Raw genomic sequence first — 18,579 nt, 5'->3', positions numbered from 1 at the left:
CACACACACACCCAAATAGATAGTTTGGAATAAACTTAACCAAGGAGCAATTTCTATAATGAACTTGAAGATATTGAGGAAGTCTCTAGAAGATGGCAAGCCTTCCATGCCTATAGATTGGAGAATTAATATTGTGAAAATGGTCATCTGTGGTGTTCTGAATCAGATGTCCTTTATAGTCTTGGACATTTAAAACTAGTGCTGTTTGGGAAGTCTTAGGAAGTGTGCCTTTGCTGGTGAAGGTATCAAACTAGATTCAGACTTTGAGAATTTAAAGACTTGAACCATTTCAAGTCTTTCTGCTTCCTGCTCATGTGTTTCAAGATAAGAGCCCTCATCTTCCTGCCCCACACACCATGTCACCCGACTCTTCCATCACGGGCCCTTATACATCTGGAGTGAGAAGCACAAATAAACTATCTCCTCTGGTTAGTGTTTATGTCAAGTTAACATAAGCTAGAATCATCTGAGTTGAGGGCAACTCAATTGAGAAAATACTTCCATAAGATCAGCTGTAAAGAATTTTCATAATGATTTATGTAGGAGAGCCCAGTCCATTGTGTATGGTATCAATCCTGGACTGCTGGTCCTAGGTTCTATAATAAAGCAGACTGAGCAAGCCATGAGGAGCAAGCAGCATGCCTCCATGGACTCTTTATCAGCTTTTGCCTCCAGATTCCTTCCCTGTTTGAGTTCCTGCCATGAGTTCCTTTGAGAATGAACAGTGATATGGAAGTATAAGCCAAATAAACCACTTCCTAGCATATACCCAAAGATATCTACATCCTATTTCAAAATATTTACATATCCATGTTTATTGGAATCTGGTCATGATAGTTAAATGAAATCATCTTAATGTTGGTTAACTGATAAATGAATAATGATAATGTGGTTCATTTATACAACTGAATTCTATTCAGCACTAAAGACAAGATAAATCATGACATTTGTAAGAAAAATGGTGGAACTGGAAAATGTACAGAAAGACAAATACCATAAGTTCTCTCTCATATGTGGCTCTCAGCTCGAGATTTTTAGATTGAAATGTTTAATAATGTGGAATGTCTGTAGAAAGAGACCAGGTTAGAAAGAGACTGTGAGATGGTCAGTGATGCCTGAATGGGCAGGGCTATAAAATGCTATATTTTATACAACATGGCCATTGTAGCTATGAACGCAGAGAAGCAGTGCTTTTCTGTGCTGGACCTGCATGAGACTGGGGCTGTGGCTATTCAGTCATGGACTGGGAAGGGGCTCAGGGAGCTCTACTCCTCCACAAGGAACTATTGGGTCTCCATGCATTCTGGGTGGGCCTAAGGGAATCATTGTGCTCAGAGGTTTATCCACTGGTGATTATGCCCCTGTACCTCAAGCCCATCTTCAGTGGTGAGAAAATCAAACCCAACCAAGAAGAACTGAAAGCAGGAGGGTACCTGTAGGCTGGAAGGATGGTTGATGAGGGTAGAGGGGAGTAAGAGAAGGTGGGGAACTGTGATCAGAATGCATTGTACACAGATATGAGATTGCAAAGGAGCAAATTGAAATAAATTAAAGGTTGTAAAAATGAAGAAACCCTAGAGGAAATGGACTCAGTATTAAAACCAACCAACCAACCAACAACAACAGGAGCAGGTGACATGATTCAGCCTCCAGTGAGTGTGTTTACATCTATCTCCCAAGCCTGAAGAACCCATGTAGGAGAGAATCAGCTCCTGCAAATTGTCATCTGACTCTTTATATGCACACACTTTTAAAAAAGAAAGAAAGAAGGAAAGAAGTTCGTGGTGCAGCTACATAATAAAGATTTTGTCTAGCATGACTGGTGACCCACAGTTCCATCCTGAGCCCTGCAAAATACAAAAACAAATATCCAACAATCACAACAGCAGGCAGAAAAGAGAAACTGAAAGAGAAAAATAGGAAAATATACAATTGGAAATCACCAGGGCTAGTGGTGTATGCCTTCAAGCCCAAAAGGCTAAAGTGTAGGGTTTATAAATCTCAGACCAGGATGGGTAACATAGTGAGATCTTGTCTCAAGAAGACAAATAGGAATTAATGGCAATTATTACGTAGCCATTTGGGAGAATTACTGATTTAGAAGAAACCCTATTCCAATGGCCAGCAAATTTCTGTGAAGGATCAAGGAGATAATACCTTTAGGATTGCAGTGCACAGTATTTGGGTCTCAACTACTCACACCTGCCATTATAATATAGGAGCACTCTTAGGATATATGTAAATGAAAGAGTCTGTGTTCTAATAAAACTTGACTTACATGCAACCATGTTCAAGAGAAATCCATGTCCTCTGGGAAGTTGTGCTTCCACATTATTGCTTTTAAGCATGCTGTTCAGAAGGATTCCATGCAGAGTTTAATATTACAATCACTGGCATGCATCTAAAAATCTCAGTATTAATTGTTCCCTTAAACCCCCTATGTGGATCACTCTTATGAGCGGAACTGGGAAGAAATCGGGTTTTTTTTTTTTTACAGAGGAAGTCTGGGAACTGAATTTGAAAGCTTATGAATAGGAACATTCCTGAATATAAAAGAAGCTTATCTAGTTGTTTTGATTTGTAGCAGCAAAGAAAGAATGCAAGAAATCTTCTGGAGAACATCCGGTACCACTCTGACCTAACTGAGACCCATCTCACCATTTACCAGCATCCTGAGTTCCAACAAGCAAGATGCCAGGCCTGATACGTATTTCCCTAAGAATGTCACTACCCTTACATTGATAGCAACTGTCAGCCTTTATGTTGGCTATAAAATGAGGTATTTACTAGGAATTAGGCACAGAAAGCAGCATGTTACCCCTTCAGACAAAGCAATAAGCACTGCGTGAGTCATTCCAGGGAGGATGTTCATGCCATTGGGGTGGGAGTGGTCATACGATTGGACAATTTTCCTATTGGGACAATGACAGACTTTCTCTTTGGTATTTTTAGTGTTGGAGTTGGACAAGAGTTCTGTGCATGCTATATATGTTCTCTGAGTATGATTCCAAGTCAGAGAATTCTCCTTTCAATGACTTTATTCTTCAGAGGTTAATGCATGTATGCAATGAAATATAACCATATCAACCCCCATTTTGCCTTTGAACTCTCCCAATACTTCCCAACATGTCCTCCTGCCAACTTCATGTGTGTGTGTTTAATGGTGTTTCCCACTGGTGTTTCACTGATATAGGTGGTGCTGGATTCAGAGTGAGGTACCTGTTCAGTGTTCTATGAATATGATTAATTTTCTCATAAAATTGTTAAATTATTTCTAACAACCCTTATGTTAAATAATGAACACTTGGGTACATATTTGTAGAAGATTTTAAAAGCACTTGCTATAGTCATGTAAGGGGTGTGGGTTCTTGATTAGAGTCCTTCAAACACTCACTAATCTTCCCTGGAGTGTGGATTTCTGATTAGAATACTTTAAATGAAAACTAACTGCCTCTAGGGTGTATATTTAAGCTGACTTACCATATATATATATATGTATATATATATACCATATATATGTATATATATATACATATATATATATACTTTATAATTAGCTCTATACTTACTTTTCATTTTCCTTTTCATTATTTTTCACTGAAGTATAAATTCTATAAATCAACACTTATCAATTTTAAGTGAATTACTGAAAAATTTGACAAATATAATCACTACCATGTTTATAGGGTACAACATATTTTCACCTAAAAATGTTCTCTCATGCTGTTGTGCAGACAATCTGTTGACTTTTGAACTTGTGTAAATTTGCAATTTTTATATATTCCCAATGCATTAACTCTTTTGTTGTTATAACATTTCTGCTTTTGGCTTTATCATTATTTTTGTCTTAAATTTTATTTAGAATTGTACCTAATGTCTTCCATCCATCTTTAAAAAAACATTGATTTTTATGATATTTAGCTGTGTAACTGTTTGTGTTTGTGCACGTAAGTGCAGCTGCCTGAGAAAATCAGAAGAGAGCAGCAGATCCCTTCCCAGTGGGGTTACTTGGAACTGGACCCTGGTCCACTGCAAGAGTTCCAAGACATCTTTCTAGCCCTCCCCGTAGCCCGGCTTTCGTACATTCTAATAACTTCATGGCTTATTTTATAGCATTCTACTTTATACTTTTAGTTTGCTTATCTATTTGGACCTTCAGCATATAGACCCACCATGGTTTAATATTGCATTATTATAAATAGATCATAGAAAACATAGCAGTGTGTTTCCATTTAATTTCTTCCCTTCTTAGTGATACTTTTTGTGTCTATGTATCTATGTATCTATGTATCTATCTATCTATCCATCTTCTGTTTATCTATATACCTTTTTTTGTCATAAACTGTCTTCTTCAGCCTACACTGACAGTGTGACAAACTGCTATGAGTTTGGAGAGTTATGTCTTCCTACGTATTCATTTGGATATACTTAGGCTTGAAATTTACTATTTGTTTTTCACTCATGTTTTTTCTGTTTTTCTTTTCATATTGATCAAGTATGAATTTCTTCTTAAATTCATATATTAACAACACTTTGTGTGCAGAAGATTCATTTTCCTTTTTTCTCTAGGCTTCACTATATATAGCCTGTATAAACCAACTTACTGAGATTTAATATCAAATTATTTTATACAAAATATGAAAACACGGGCTGGAGAGATGGCTCAGAGGTTAAGAGCACTGACTGCTCTTCCAGAGGTCCTGAGTTCAATTCCCAGCAACCACATGGTGGCTCACAACCATCTGTAAGGAGATCCGATGCCCTCTCCTGGTGTATCTGAAGACAGCTACAGTGTACTTATATATAATAAATGAATAAATCTTTAAAAAAATATGAAAACATTATAGTAGTATACTTTCCCCCTATACCTTAATGACCAGGCTTCGTTTCACTCCAGTGATGTTGATATATACACACATATACATTATATACACATGTATGCACATATGTATATGTGTATACAGTATAAGTCTATCAGTGTGTTATAATTTCCCCTGTAAAAATTGTACGTTCACTAAAGTAGTTCAGAGGAGGAAAGTGATAAGTTGTATCCTCCTACATATTGGCCATTTCTAGCATTCTTACATTCCCTTTTCTATATTGGAGTCTTCTTAATGTAACTCAGTTTCAGGGGGAAAATATTCATCAGCATTTCCTGTAATGCCAGCTCATTGGTAATGAACTCATTGGATTTTTGTTTATTTGAATGTGTTCTAAGTTCACCCTTCATTATTGAAGCCAGAATCCTAGATATAAAATTCTATCTTGAGTGCTCTCCTGAACCACCTTACATCTGTACTTTAAATATGTTGTCCAATGTCCTCCATAATGTCTCATGAAGGGGTTTAAATCTTATATCTGAAACTCTGGCTTCTCTCCACTTGATTTAAAGACTTACATTTCTCTTTTGGCTTTTGACCAACTGAACATGATGTGTTTAGAAGTGTTTTCCGATCTTCTCCTCTTCCCTTCTTACTCTTCCTCCTCCCTGTGTAGCCCTGGCTAGCTGGAATTCACTGTACTGCTAAGGCTACTTTCTGCCTCTCAAGTGTTGGAAGGAAAGATGTGCACCATTGCCCCAAGCCCCTTTTCTTTTTCAAAAAGGAATGTTTGGTCTTGGGGTTTGAACCCAGCCTCTCACAAATACTAGGCATGTGCTATGTACCACCAAGCAGTGGCCCAGATGAACACAGTATTTTCGTTTTCTCCCCTCAGCCCCGTGTCCAATGTTAGATTCCTTGGTTGTGTGCTTTAACTTCACTATTTCGGCTTTTGTCGCTTTCACATAGTTGTGGTGTGGATGGTGCTTGAGCTCAGGTTGCTCAGAGGATCATAGTCAACATGTCAACTGAATGTGTGACTGAGACCAGAGAGTTCATTTCCAAGATTATATACATAGTGGCTGTTGGCTGGAAGCCTTCATTCTGTCATCCTTCAGCTTCCTGCAGAGAGGGAGACGGATTCATAGAGAGTGCTCCACGGAAGCGCCTGTTCTCCTCAAACCCATGTTTTATTCCCATTCCATTCTTTCAATAGATAAAAGTCTACATGAAAAATGCAAAAGCCCAAATATTCTACTAGTTTAAAGAAAAAGCCTTATGCTGAATTATTTTGATATAAGACAGAAACAATAAAAGGGGTAATCTGAACTCTGCTGCCACAACAGAAAGAGCTTACCCACCTTCTATTTAATTTGTAATGTGAACCAGAGTGTAGATCCAGGTGGAGAATGCATCTCAAATTGGTAAGTAACCACAGCATTTGAGAATTTATATTAAATTCCAAATTTGCAATAAAAAAATCCAAGAATTTAATCCCTGCTTTGGTGGTGCATGCCTTGCAATATCATACTTGGAAACTGAGGCAGGAGTTCAAGGTTAGCAACCGCAAACTAGCTATCTTTAAAATATCCAAATAAAGAAAGAAATGAAGGCCAAGAGGTTAAGTCTGACATAGTGATACATGCCCATAACTCCAGCATTCCAGAAGTCCAGTCTAGGCAAAGTATAAATACCCTGCCTAATCACACACACACACACACACACACACACACACACACACACACACACACACACACACACACACACACACACGGCTCAGAAACATATTCAAGTCAAGTTTTATCATAATCAAGATGATTGGTTAAGCATACTAGTGGTAAGAACCAACTGAAGAGAGAATTTTCTTCTGTTTCTATCACGAGCCTTACAGTTGTAGACACCGCTAGGAGAGGGCAGATGCCCTTCAGTATTAGATCTAATCTGGTAACACCTTTCTTTCTTCCTGGTTCTATTCTTCAAGTTAATCTTTCTGGCTGCTTCTTTTAAGGTTCCTGGCCACAGCATTTTGAATATCAATACAAAGCAGTCATTTGCATCTGTCTTTCTCTTGCAAACACTGATACAGAGTCAGGAAGTCTTTTGGAAATATCACTCACATTCATCAAAACATTGACAAATAATTGGATACCTTTTAAAGAGATTTATTTTATGTATATGAGTACACTGTCACTGTCTTCAGACACACCTGAAGAGGGTATTGGATCCCATTACAGATGGCTGTGAGCTACCATGTGGTTGCTGGAATTGAACTCAGGACCTCTGGAAGAGTAGTCAGTGCCTAACCACTGAGGCATCTCTCCAGCCCGACTGGGTACCTTTTATGAGTAGAACATAGCCACAGAATAGCTTTATTTATAGTGATCCCACTGGCATTATAGGAAATACTGAGTAGTTTTAAGGACAGGATTGTATATATCTAGTATACTGGAAACATGCCATGTCTGACTAGATGCATGACAACTAGATACTATAAAGCTTGAAGTGAGACTTCAAGCACACAACACAAGAAAAAGGGAACTCTGGAAGAACAGTCAGTGCTCTTAACCGCTGAGCCATCTCTCCAGCCCTACAAACCCTTTTAGCATTCACATCCTTTTTGGAACAGGCTGCTGTACAATCACAATCTTCAATAAGGAAAGTAAGACAGAGAAAATTTAAATTACCAGACTAAATGCCAACTTTGTGGTTTTAAATTCAGGTGAGCTGGGTTTTGAGCTGAAAGTCAAAACAACAGAATAATCTAAGTGAATTTATTTTGGGATTTGATATTGAGAAGACAAAATTTCAGAGTTGTATCAATACTTTTCAATCAGTTTTCAAGATTGAAACATTAAACATAGTGTGGATGTGGTGCGGTGGTTTAAATGAGTATGCCTCCATAGTCTCATGTGTTTGAATGTCTGACCCATAGGGAAGTGGTACTATTAGGAGGGTGACCTTGTTAGAATAGGGTATGACCTTGCTAGAGGGAAGTATTTCACTGTGGGGGCAGGCTTTGAGGTCTCTTATGCTCAAGTTATGCCTAGTGTGGCACATAGTCTACTTTTGTTGCCTCTGACCAAGATGTAGAACTCTCAGGTCCCTTTCTCACACCATGTCTGCCTGCACTCCACCATGCTTCCCCACAACACCATGATAATGGACTAAACCTCTGAAAATGTAAGCCAGCCTTAAGTAAATGTTTTCTTTATAAGAGTTGTGCTGTGGTCTTGGCGACTCTTCACAGCAAAGGAAACCCTGTGATGGGGGGAGGGAGGAGGGGGTTGTTCAGTAGCTTGACAGGCAAGCAAGAGAACTGGAGTTCAGCTGTTCAGAACCTAAGTAAAATGCCGGGAAGGCATGGTGGCTCACCTGTAATTATAGCCTCAGAAGACAGAGACAGAAGACCCCAAAGCAAGCACAATAGCGAGATTAGCCTTATCAGGCTTGATTAAGAGACATTGCTTCAAAAGCATGGGCTGGAAGAGTAATTACTCTTTCATCAATGAGCTAGATGACATATCATTTTTATATTTTAAAATAAGTCTCTAAACTGTAGCACATGCTATTTGCTACTATACAAGCAGTGATATTTTTGTTCATAATACAAGCACAGAATTACAAAGCAAAATCTTATTTGTGAATTATCTGTTAACTTGACAATTAGAATGTGTGGTTTGCTTGCAGAATGGTATTTGATGTTTGTGCTTATCATCAACAAGTATTGTTCCTTTCTTCAGGGCTCAATGATGCTTTAAAACATTTTTTCTGCCTTAATAAGTACTACATTGTAAGGCAGAGCATACACCGCCCCACTGTTATATAATCATTTGCTTCTTATTCCAGAAATATCACTGAAGGCAGTATCCATCTTCTTCTGGTGATATATGTATATATATATATATATATATATATGTATATATATATATATATTAAGATATAGACTTTAGGATATCTAGGAGGTCCTTGGAACCTCTTTTCAGTGTGATGCTTTAACAGAAATAATCATCATAATGAAAGAATCACTATCAAAATCATGCTTCTTTAAAATTGAAAAGGCAACATGTTCCAATAGTTTGAACAATCTATTATAGCAAATCCAAGTCTCTCAGGTTCCAGAGGCATTTTCTATGAGTCCCTCACATACAAACTGTTCCTGGTGGAATTTAAAGGTTGGCTTTAGCATGTGCATATTCTGGACAGAACACAAACTTGATTGCATGTGTTGTGGATGCCAATTATTCCCTAATGTATTCTTTCTACTAAAACGATAGTACTGACCAAGTGCCTTGGACACATCTTAAGATACATGCTCTCCACAGCAGGATATGTTTCTATGATTTAATCTACGTATCTTCAGGACTGAAGAGATGGCAGCTAGGAATAAGCACTGCTTTTGCAATTGTGTATTTTGGTCTTCGCGTGGGACTGCTAACAGTGGGAGCAGGGGTTGTCTCTGATCTCATTTTCTGCCTTTGGGATCCTTTTCCTCCTAATGGGTTACCTCCTACAGTCCTGCCTTAATAGGAGAGGTTGTGCTTAGTCTTAATGCAACTTTACAAGCCATGGCTGGTTGATATCCATGGGAGATCTGTCCCTTTCTCAAGGGAAATGGAGAAGGACTGGATGAGGGGAGGGAAGAAGAGTGGGATGGGAGCGACTTGGAGGAGAAACGGAAGGGAACACTGTAGCTGGAATGTAAATAAATAATAAATAAATATTAATAAAATATATTGTATTATCAAACACAACTTTCACTGCAGCCTGGCTGGCTCAGACATGTCTAACTTATTGGGCAGAATCCCTTCTAATCTACATTCCCAGCCTACCCACTGTACCCATTGATGTGGGTACAATGCAGGCAAGGCTCAGCACCACTGAGATGCAAACTATCACCTCTGTGCAGGCTTATCTATGTGCTTCTTAATGATTTGACTGCCTCTGAAACTACCGTTGCTCACTTGGATGCTACTACTGCACTGTTTTGAGCTACTGCTGTCTTGGGTATCTCTCCAGCTGTGCATCCTCTGGGCTCCACCTCACTTTACCTAGATGCCAATATTGTTGGCAATGAGCATTATGATGCTGCCTGCGGGGTGCAAAAGTTCTTGTAGGACTTCAAATCCCTCCAGGACACCATTGCCCTTATGGGTCTGGATAGATTTTCTAAGGAAGATAAATTGACTATGTGCAGTTGAGGAAAATGCACTGCTTCTTGTCTCGGCTATTCCAGTTTTCTGAGGTCCTCACAGGTCACTTTGAGAGATACCATTAAAAGATTCCAGCAGATTTTGAAAGGCAACTTTGACCATCTGCTACTGAAGAAGCTATGGCAAAAGTGGTTAAGCTGGAAGACAAGCGTTCCTGCTGAAGGGCCTTTTTGCTGAATGCATTCCCTCTTCTGTCCCTTCTTTGCCCCCATGCTGCACATGTTTTACGTGTAGGCCACACAAAAGCCTTGATTCAAAAATGTCATGGTTCTATCTAAAGAGTATTGTAAGTTTCCCCAAAAGTATACACCTCTCCCCAAATTAGTGCATATCCTTTATTTTTTTTTTGTGATTCAATGAACATCAAGTATCTGACAGTGGTTTCAGGGATCTCAGACTCTCAAGATCTGTTTGGTTTAGAATAATCTGAACTTGAAGAGTTTCCAAAAAAAAAAAAAATAGTTTGGACATGAGTGTAAAGAGCAAGGGCTCAATGAGATTGGAGTCAGACTGGAGATGCAGGGTGAAAGATGATACAGGAATAGGCTAATTACTAAACTGGGCCTCAGAGGCAGAGGGAAAGCACATTCACAGCTCTCAAAAAGCCACTAGTGAATTCAAACTAATGGTGAATTCAGATAATGAAGGCAAGAATAAATCTGTGGGTCAGATGTGAGTAGGAAAACCACAATAGAGGCATGTAGATAAAACTGTCAGAATTAATCAAGGGGCAGAAGTCAGATAAGACATATAGGCACAAAGCCAGAAGCAGCAGGATAAAGACAGCTAAACGTAGAGGAAGATTAGAAATCTGAAATCTACAGACCCTGACTAGAACATCTACAGGAACCAAAGGGAAAAAAGGAACCAAAAACATAGATAAAATGTTATTAACAAGCAAAGTCAGGTTCCCTATCCCTAGTTCACTTCTTTTATGTCTGTTCTTTTTATTTATTTATTTATTTATTTATTTATTTATTTATTTATTTATTAACTTGAGTATTTCTTGTACATTTAAAGTGTTATTCCTTTCCGGTTTCCGGCAACATCCCCTCCCTCCCCTTCCTTATGGGTGTTCCCCTCCCAACCCTCCCCCCATTGCCGCCCTCCCCCCGACAGTCTAGTTCACTGGGGGTTCAGTCTCAGCAGGTTGGATATACAAAGAACTCAAAAAAGTTAGACCAAGAAGGGAGACAAATAACCCTATTAAAAATGGGGTTCAGAGCTAAACAAAGAATTCACAGCTGAGGAATGCCGAATGGCTGAGAAACACCTAAAGAAATGTTCAACATCTTTTAGTCATCAGGGAAATGCAAATCAAAACAACCTGAGATTTCACCTCACACCAGTGAGAATGGCTAAGATCAAAAACTCAGGTGACAGCAAATGCTGGCGAGGGATGCGGAGAAAGAGGAACACTCCCTCCATTGTTGGTGGGGTAGACTGGTACAAATCCATTCTGAAATTTTATGTCTGTTCTTAAGAAAGAGGTTGTCCTTCCTATGGGGTTGCAAACACCTTTAGTTCCTTCAGTCTTTTCTCTAACTCCTCCATTGGGGACCCTGTTCTCAGGTCAATGGTTGACTGTGAGCGTCCACCTCTGTATTTTTCAGGCTCTGGCAGAGCCTCTTAGGTGACAGTTATATCAGGCTCCTGTCAGGATGTAGTTCTTGGCATTAGCAATAGTGTCTGGGTTTGGTGTCTGCATATGGGGTGGATCCCCAGGTGTGGCAGTCTCTGGAAGGCCTTCCCTTCAGTCTCTGCTCCACACTTTGTATTTCTTCCTATGAGGATTTTTATACCCCTTCTAAGAAGGACTGAAGCATCTGTACTTTGTCCTTCTTCTTGAGCTTCATGTGGTCTGTGGATTGTATCTTGGGTAATTCGAGCTTTTGGGCTAATATCCATTATCAGTGAGTGCGTACCATGTGTGTTCTTTTGTGACTGGGTTACCTTACTCAGGATGTTATTTTCTAGTTCCATCCATTTGGCTAAGAAATTGTATGGAGTCATTGTTTTTATAGCTGAGTAGTTCTCCATTTTGTGAATGTTCCACATTTTCTGTACCCATTCCTCTGTTGATGGCCATATGGGTTTTTTCCAGCTTCTGGCTATTATAAATAAGGCTTCTATGAACATAGTGGAGCATGTGTCCTTGTGATATGTTGGAACATCTTTTGGGTATATGCCTAGGAGTGGTATAAACTTGGTCCTCAGGTAGTACTATGTCCAATTTTCTGAACAACAGTATCAACCAACCAGAGTACCCCCAACCCCAGAACTCCCAGGGACTAAACCACCAACCAGAGAGTACACATTGAGGTACTCATCATTCCAGCTACATATGTGGCAGAGGATGGCCTTGTTGGGCATCAATGAGAGGAGTAGCCTTTGATCCTGTGAAGGCTTGATGCCCCAATGTGAGGGAATGCCAGCGGGGGAAGCGAGAGGGTGTGACTGGGTTGGAGAGCACCCTCATTAAAACAGGGGGAGGGGGATAGGATAAGGGGGTTTGTGGAAGATAAACAAGGAAAGGGGATAACGTTTGAAATGTAAATAAAGAAAATATCCTATAAAAGAAAAGAAAAAAGTTAAAAAGGAAAGAAAGAAAGGGTTGTTTGAGAAGACACAGGGCAAGGTAATTTTTGCTTTTCATAAGGCCTCAAGAAACATAGATACAACATAAAACAATAAAAACCATTATAACTTATGATTAGTTGATGTTTGAACTTTGTTTTTATCTTATTTATTTTTGAGACAGAATCTCTGTTTGTAGCTCTGACTGTCAGAATTCTGTAGACCATGTTGGACAGGATATCACAAAGATCCCCCTGTCTCTGCTCAGATCAAAGGCTTGCACCACTACAGCTGGCTGAGGAACTTAAGTCTCAATGTAAAACTCAAGAGAAAATGGCTGGGACACTCCGGAGTAGTGGTTTTTGACCTGGGGAATGCATTTCACTTATTTCGTATATCAGATATTTGCCTTATTATCTTGTAGCAAAATTACATCTATGAAGTAGCAATGAAAATAATTTTATGGTTGGAGGTCACCACAGCATGATGAATATAGTATTAAAGGTTCCCAGCATCAGGAAGGTGGAGAAGCACTGCTCTAGAAAGTAAATTTTAATTTCTTTTTATCTGACTGATTTTCGTCTCAACACAAACCACATCTGAACTTCACCTTTGAATTGAGCCATTCTGCCAAGTCAAGCAGTTTGGGGTGAAATATCAAAAGCACTGAATTATTTGTTAGGCTTTTGCTTTTAACCCCAAAGATCTTACCTGCGAAAAGTCAAAATGTAATCAGTATCCAGGAATCGGAGCAATCACATCAATAATACTGACCTTCTTTGAAGGAGCATCAGTCTTTGTGCTACTGGAAGAAATACCTGAAGTAGATCACCTATGAAGAATGTACATTTCTTCCCAGTGGCTCTGGAAGCTAGGAAATCTAGGATCCGGATAACAGTAAGTTCTAGCTTGGTATTTCTGCTTCCAAAATAGTGTCTTGAACTCTGCGTTCTCAGTCACCAAAGAGAGGAGTTCGCTCACTTGAGCCTTTCTTATAGTGGCATTAATCCACTGGTGATGACAGAGTCTGATCACATAAAGCTTCCTATCAAGCCCTACTTGCCAACACTGGCATTAGGATTAAGCTTATGGATTTGGGAGAAGATGTTGAAACAGTAGTAAGAAGAGTGGCACAATGATAGGTGTCATGGCTTGGATCTAAAACTGTCCCTGACAGTGTCATACATTTAAAGGCCTGGCTGCTAGATGGTGGGTGTTTTTTGTTTGTGTTGTCGACAGATAATATCATTATGTGGGCCAGGCTGACCTGGAAGTCACTATGTTGACCTCAGAGCTAGCCACCTTACTCTCCTCCTGAGTAGTGGGATCAAAAGCATGCACAATTGCTCCTGGCATAACTGGTAGGTTTTGAGAGGTGATTGAATCATGAAGGCTCCAATGGGTTAATCCACCAACGGATTCATATCTAAATGCGCTAGTAGAAAGTGGGGATTAGGAAAAGTCTTCTGAAAAAAATTCTAAAAGCTTTAATCTATTTGTCTGTAATGTGTACGTAGTACTACTATTTCAAAAAGATTTGTTGAGCTTCTTGTGAGACATTTCCATAGAGTTTATAAAAGTCTGCAGAAACAAGATCTCTAAATCTTCAAGCTAAAAAACAAGAAAAATATCATCTTAAGTCTTATTGCAATCAAAAATTTCCAAGCTAGGGACAAAGAAAATTCATCTAACACTGTCCAGAAGAAAATGAAAATATGGATGGCATCTACATAATAAAACGTTAAAGGAAAGAAATCAAATCGAAAATATATTTCAAAAATGAAGATGAAATGGTCATCTTATCATACATGCAAAGGCTGTATGAACACAGCACTATGACAAAAAATTTAGAAAACATTTCCTATGGAAGGAAAAGAACTACCAGAAAGAATCTACGTCTACACAAAAGAGTGAACGAAATGTTGGCATTATAACTGTGTGGACAAACATAGACTCACAACCTGAGTTTAATCCCTGTGACCCCCATGGTAGGAGAGGAGTGCATGCATCCCTCAGGTTGCCCTCTGACCTCTACACAGGAACCATTCATGCACATGCACACACAGAGAATGTGAATAAACAAACAAGTAAATAAAACATACCTAAATGTCTTTAAAATACTGTAGACTATCTAAAGCCAAAAGATAATAATGTATGGTGAGGTTTCTAATACATGTGGGACCAAGGGAGACGGGTCCATGGGTAAAGGTGCTTGCCACACAAACCTGATGACCAGCGTTGGATCCTTGAAATCCATATAAAGAATCAGAAGTGCTAGCAAGCATCTACGATCCAAGCATTTCTATTGTGAAGTGAAAGGTGTAGAGAGAAGACTCTAGAAGTCTGCTAGCCTAGGGTTAAAACTCAGTAGCCAAGCAAGGGAGGTCAGGCCTCAACAAGGTGGAAACAGAAACCATAGCGAAAGTTGTCTTCTGCCTTCTCCAGGCATGCTATGTCTCGTGCTCTCTGTCTCCGTCTCTCTCACAGGCACAGATTAATAAATAGTAAATCACTAAAAAATATAGAAATAAATTATATAAGAAGAACATAAATTTCGATTATATAAATGGGAAGAACAGCACAAGGACTTGGATGGTGTATATATGAATATAATGTCTAAAGTGATGTGCTATCCTTTGAAGGGTATACTGTAAATGAACTAGATATATGATCATCTTTAACAAAGCTACCATAAAAATAGCATTGCAGCTACAGTTAAAAATGCCATACTCGATGTTTTTACCAATGTATTTGAAAAATGTCTTGATTTATGATTACTTTGTTCTTCGACTCATTTGGAACATGGACCTTGGGGAAACCTGAATAAATTATCTTTTTTAAAAAATAGCTTATATCTAACTCTTCACTAAGTTTCAGAAACAAAACAAGTTTCAATAAATAAAAAGTTACTTAAATAATAGAAAATATATTCTCTGTCTTCAAGGGGATCAAAACTAGGACCAGGTGGTGGTGTCCACACCTTTAATCACAGCACTTGATAGGCAGATCTCTGAGATCAAGGATAGCCTGGTCTACAGAACCAGTTCCAGGATAGCCAAGGCTACACAGAGGAACCCTCTCTTGAATAATTAAACCAACCAACTAACCAACCAACCAAAATCAACAAAAACAAAACAAAACAACTCAACTCAACAACAATATAGCTAATAAGTTTATAGCTAATAGGTCATAGGAGTTGATAATAAACCTGAAGAACTGCCATGTGTGTGCTGGGATCTACACAGGGGTTCTTTGAAATAGATGCAAATGCTCTTAACTACTGAGCTATCTCTTAATCCTATGTAAAGTAAATATTTAAGAGCAAACAATATACTTATAACTAAAGGAGACAGTTTGATGAAAAATTAGTTACTTAATCAAGAAACATAAAAATCATATTTGAATGTATTTATTAAAAGTAGTTCTGTGTATGTGGAGAAAATTTTGATAAAACTAAAATGAGAAGTAGAATAATGAACCTTTATAGTTATTCCTTCTTAATAGTATAAAATGCTGGAAAAAAAATACCAACCACTTCACCTTCAGTGATATTCATGAGACCCTGTACCCAACAGCAGCAGAAATGCATTCTTTCAAGTACCTATAAAGCTTAGAGCAAACTATTTACCATGTTTGAGATATGAAACAAGTCTTAGTAAATTAAAATTATACAAATCATTTAGAATATTCTCTGTAAACAATGGGATTAAAATTAGAAATAGCTACAAAATGTTACAGGGAAAATCTAAAAGAATTGAAACCCAGGTAACATATTTCTATGTAACCCATAGGTCAAAGAAAAATCCAAAGGCAAAAATTAGTAAGTAGTTTCAATTAAACGAAAATGCAACATAGTGGGATTTTAGTTAGAGAGTAATTTACAGTATCAAATATCTATAATTACAAAAGAAGAAACGTTTCAAGTTGACCTCAGCCTCATTTTTAGGAATCTGGAAAGAGAAGAACAAATTAAGCATGAGTGAAAAAAATGGATGTAATAAAGATTAAGCGGAGATGACAAAAATAGGGAAAACTAGCAACAGTAAGGACAACAATGGGAACCAGTGGCTGGCTTTTGGACATTGTTAATAAAATGTGTAGAGCTCTCAGTGGACCAATTAATCCGATAGACGAATAGGCAATATAAGTATCCAGAGACTTGGTATATTCTATAGATACCCAACTAATTTGAGAATGTGATTAAATCCTTTATGTTGACAAATTCAACAATTTAAGCAAATCATCATGTTCCTTTGAAGATGCACACTATGAAAACTCATGCAAGAAAGAGATAAGGCTGGTGCTGGAGCTCAGTCAGTGGCGGAGCCCAGAGAGCACTGCGAAGTGTGCATGAGCACCTGGGGCCTCGTCACAGCATCACCAAGGAGAAGGAGGAAGAGATGGAGAAGAAGGAAGAAAATGATGAGGAGGAAGAACAAGAGGCGGCGAAAGAAGAAAAAGATCGTCCAAGTAGTACTATACTTAAAAAGTGACCATCATTATTCTAACCTTTCCTTTATCTACTGAACATTTTAGAAAAAAAAAAACCTACTCCAGCTCTTAAGAGTTTTCCAGAAAATCAGGGGAAATTTTACAGAACAAAACGTAAGAAGAGCCCATGAAGCACTGGTAGCAGTGGGAAAAGAAAGGATCAACAGTTGTGGCAAAAAAAAGGGTGATGCCAGCAAAGAAGCTGGCTGAAAAACTAGGAAAGAGCAAACTATTAAATTGCAGAGTGAGATTCCTAAATCAAAGAGAGGAAAATTCAACACAACAAACAAACAAACCGAACAAACCCCACCTGACTCTTGTGTAAGTACTCTTCCATATTTTTCTGTTTTCTTCTTAAAAGTTTTGGTTAATATACACTAATAACACAAACCAGTTTTGTTGTGATATCTTCACATATGTTTATTATACATTTTTTATAATATTGATTGCCCTTGTTTTCTTTCTTCCCTTGTTCTTTCCCTCTGATCACCTTTTATTTGCCAAATAAGGCCTGTTGTATTTCTTCCTTCCTTCCTTCCTCCCTTCCTTCCTTCCTTCCTTCCTCCCTCCCTCCCTCCCTTCCTTCCTTCCTCCTTCCCTCCCTTCCTTCCTTCCTTCCTCCCTTCCTTCCTTCCTTCCTTCCTCCCTTCCTCCCTTCCTCCCTTCCTCCCTTCTTTCCTTCCTTGGGTGGCTGGACTTCCTTCTATCTTCCTTTTTTGTCCCCACCAGCGGGGACTCAGTTATTCAGGGTCCCGAAGAGGCTTTCTACCTGTGGGCCAAAATGGGGGTGAAGAGAAGAAGGAGACCAAGCAAAAGTTCTCTTGTCAAGGTCTCATTGGGGATGAACGTTACAGCTTAAGGCTTTCAGGCAGGGGGGGAGGACCCTTGTGAAATAAGTGAAGGAGGGGGGGAGATGAGGGTATAGGCAGTGATAGCTGGAGGCAAAGAGGTCAGGCGATGAGGTCAGGTGGTGGAGACACTGGGTGTAGACTGAGGAGATAACTGGTATCTGCTCGAGCCAGAGGCATCCCTTGAATGCTATACTCCCCAGTCAGAAGTTCATGGGAGAGGTTTTTATCCAACAAATCTTAAGACTTATAAGGTCATCTTAGGGTGAGTCTGTGGCCAAACAGCCCAGAGTCACCTAGCCATTTTGAGCTATGCAGTCAAAAAGCGGTAGCCCAAATCCAATATGGCTCCAAGCCATCTCCCATTTTTCTTTTATAAAAACATTAGGGGTGGAAGTAGTGGTCTGAGAGAGACTGACATGCCTCACAGAGTGCCCAGCTCAGCCATGGTGAGCCACTTGTGCTAGGGACTGCACCCCAATGGCTAGGAATGAACTTATGCTGTAACACACACACGTTTCGGGCCTATACGTGTGTGTATTGAGCAGAAACTAGGCAGAGGAGCATTTGAACGACCCGTACATTTAAACAGGGTGCCTAGCACCTCGTCTTAGGATCAATTCTCTCAAACCC

General features: G+C 39.1%; 1 pseudogene; it reads left to right on the top strand.

Moving 5' to 3' along the window:
- The first annotated feature begins 1,155 nt into the window (after positions 1–1,155).
- Positions 1,156–17,864, top strand: LOC116888181 (annotated as a pseudogene).
- Positions 17,865–18,579: the final 715 nt, after the last annotated feature.

Source organism: Rattus rattus, chromosome X (genome assembly GCF_011064425.1).
Source record: "Rattus rattus isolate New Zealand chromosome X, Rrattus_CSIRO_v1, whole genome shotgun sequence".
In the NCBI taxonomy this organism is placed as follows: Eukaryota; Metazoa; Chordata; class Mammalia; order Rodentia; family Muridae; genus Rattus; species Rattus rattus.
The sequence above is the reverse complement of the archived record's forward strand: the minus strand, read 5'-3'. Positions and strand labels throughout refer to the sequence as shown.